Consider the following 3,573-nt stretch of genomic DNA (forward strand, 5'->3'; position numbering starts at 1 on the left):
CTTGTAAGTTGAAAGGGTATTAATATCTAATTTCGTCCTTTCCGATGAACATATGCCAATCTCAGCGTTCTTAAGATTTTAGAGAGCTTTACTGCGGCGTATGTTTCTATCAACATCATGAGCAAGAAATAATTGACGGAGAAAGAAAAAACGAGTGAGTGGGGTTTGAGGATTGTGGGTGTGTTTACATATGTGTGTGTTTTGTGGATTGGTAGATGAGTGCTATTATATCAAATCGTTGTTGCTTTCTGTTTCTTTTTTTCCCCTCAAGAAACTGGTTAATATTTGTTTTGTCAGTTCTTAGATTTAAAAAAAATCCAATTTTGTTTGGAACTGATTTTTCTTGTAATCATTAAATCATTAAATGAAACGAATCCTTGGTCCGCACCTGCACACAAAATGGACATGACAATATTTAATAACATTATTAAGGTATACCACTTTTAAATGGGCATAAAATATTTACAGTCAATTGTAAACACTTAAATGTGGGTGCTTTTGTCATCAATCGTCCACATTGTCATTTGAAATTATAAAACATTTCAATGAAGTCCATACTCGGCAACATTTTCTTCTGCAAACCAATCCACGGAGCTTGAATCATCTTGAATGATGCAATCAAAACGTTAAAGGTTGTTTTGTTTGTTTCTTTCTGTCGTTTTTCACAGACGGTATATAAAAGCTGCAACTGTCTCATTCAAGACACATTTTCCCTTACCTTACCCAAATAGCGGAAATGTCAAATTCGTGACTTTCCATGCCACACGCCTCGAGTCACCTGCCAACATACGTGTTCAAACCGTGAAGCGAATGTGGGGAAACATTGGGAAAATGAGAACTCGCTCTGTCCACAAACAGGTGCGTTCTCATTAATCGCTCCTTTCCTGAGTTTTCTTCCAAAGTGGTGCAATGTCGGTGTATATAGACGGAGGTGAGAGCAATCCCATGACCTTCAGTTTTTATTTACTTATGGAACCCATTTTCTTCCATTTCGAACGTTAAATTCTAATGGGCGTGACGTTTCCCACTTGCCAGTCTTGTCCCTCTCATTATATTTTTCCATTAAAATATGAATCAAATAATCATCTCTATCCATTCTATATGTATCAATGTAATAAATCTGAGGTTTTGCAATATTGCCTCCGTATTACATTTAGTTGCTATTATGTAATTATTCTAATATTAAATCAATTAATCCAAAGTATTCAATGATGATGATGATGATGGTGATGATGGCGACGACGACGATGATGATGTTCATCATGATAATGATGAGGATGACGGTGACAATTATGATTATAATGTTGATGACGATGGTGATGCTAAAAATGATTGTTGAAAATGAATTTTAACAATATGTCTATAGATGGTAAGAATGATAAGCAATATTCAGCAGAATTCCTCGAACTTTTACACCCTGATGTTTTGAAGCAGATCATATCGCGAGTCTGTCTGGAGAATGGCGCCAACATTAAGAACATTAGCGTTAGAAATAAAAATCAGCCGTCAGGAAAAAGATGTCGTCCCAATCAAAATGGAAAAGAACAGTTTGATCTGATCAGAGAGATATTAAACCCTTTCTACCGCATCTCGAATTTCATGTTTATTCATCTTCGATGTACACTCTCTGGGGTTATTTCAGTTCATTTTCAATGTATGCTCAGCAAATCGGAATATCGTCGGCCCTGATATAGAACTACTGACTATGGAACGACATGGGTGAATAATTTGTTGGATTCTTCTATTTGTGGCATAAACCAATAATCCGGGCTATAATCAGTAGAATACGAGTGATTCTTATTATTAAACGGTGTATTGAAAAATAGCATGGGCGAAATGATTTTATATTATGCTACACTGTGTTGTGTATCAAGAACACATTGACTGTCAAGAGTGCCAAACATTTTCTGACAAAAAGGTAAAAGGACATCGCCATTAACAAAACAGGAGGAGGGGCAGGAGAGCGGGGACGAAGGGGAAGAAGAATCAATAAAAGGTTGTAAATGAAAGAACTTTAGACATTATAATAGAAAATAAAATTATGATTATAAAGAATAATGAAGATGGACAAAGATTAGGAAGGAAAGGAGAAGTTTTGGTCGTAGAAAAAAAATCACTGATGCGGAAATTTGAGATGATTGTATATGAAAATCAAAAGAAACTTCCGTCTCGCTAAATATTAGTGAATGGATGAATAAGATGCACATAGCTCACAAAAGAAGATTTGAAAGGAGGGCGGTACATCAGGGGCGCCATTTTTCGTTAGTAGTTGCGACTTTACCGACGTAACTTTGCTCAGTAAAAGGACACTCCCACCGACCCCCTCCCTATCTCTCATCAAGTTCACCACTTAGCGCCATAGGTCTATTGATCTTATCCCTTTTAATTAGCAAAGACAACAAATGAATTTTGGGTTATATCATCGACTCATCGTAGTTCATTTCGTTCTGTTTTACCCACGCAAAGTCTTGCGCGTGACGAATGGCTATATTCTACGACGAAACCCCGGGGGGTAATCTTTGAAGTTTTCCCGCGCTTCGAGAAAGTGAGAGCGGACAAGATATATCTGAGTTTATTGGATATGACCTCAATTTGTGAAAATACTGATCACCGTGCGAGTAGGCTGGAGGGGAGTGTGCTTGTTTTTAAAGGTATAGGATGGGAGAGGGTGATAATGAGAACGCGTGGATAATACCTCGTTATATTGTAATCCTATCCGATAACTATCAAGAAAAAATGGAAAACGTCGAGCTGGGTATTATGACGTACAGTTCAAGGGAACCATAATTATATGTTGATAATAATGGGAGTTTCCGTAAACAAACAGACAACAGGGCGTAGCCAAAGTTTTTTTTTCGGGGGGGTATGTAACTGATCTGAATCCTTGGGTGATCTCAGATAGGGCCGGGGGTCATTTTCCTTTTGATAGAAAATAGGGATAAGATGCAAAATGACTGACAAATTCACTGCAAGGGTCGGGCACACAGGCCTTATTAATTTCGTGATAACAATGTCATTAGGCCTTGGAAAGGGGGGGGGGGGGGGGGGGGGGGGGGGCACGTGGCTAAACTGTGTGCCAGCTCATACATGTACATGACATAGCTATACAGTTTAGACCTGTTGGCCGCAGTCACTGCATTGATTTATCTCACTTTAGTGGACGTGGCTTCTTGCAGATCAAAAATGATGAAAATATTTGTAACATCACTTAAAATTAGTCAACCCGATTTTACTTTCAAATTTGAAGATATCTACTACTTGAGCTGTGCCATTATATATTGGGGCATCATCCTTCTCCTTATTTATTACTTTCATTATCATCGCCATCATCATCATCACCATCACTACTATCACTTTTATCATAATCCTCATTATCATCATAAACAACATAAGTATGAGCACTATGATCACGCAAGAACTAGTAAACTTACATGAAACCAATCAACGTGAAACAAACAATACAGATGCTGTAACAGTACATTCAACAAAACTTATGATCAACGATACAATGGAAAGTCTATGGCAAACCATCAACGTTGCAATTCACAAGAAGTAATGACAAAAGACCATAAA

Source organism: Lytechinus variegatus, chromosome 18, assembly GCF_018143015.1.
Source record: "Lytechinus variegatus isolate NC3 chromosome 18, Lvar_3.0, whole genome shotgun sequence".
NCBI classification, from domain to species: domain Eukaryota; kingdom Metazoa; phylum Echinodermata; class Echinoidea; order Temnopleuroida; family Toxopneustidae; genus Lytechinus; species Lytechinus variegatus.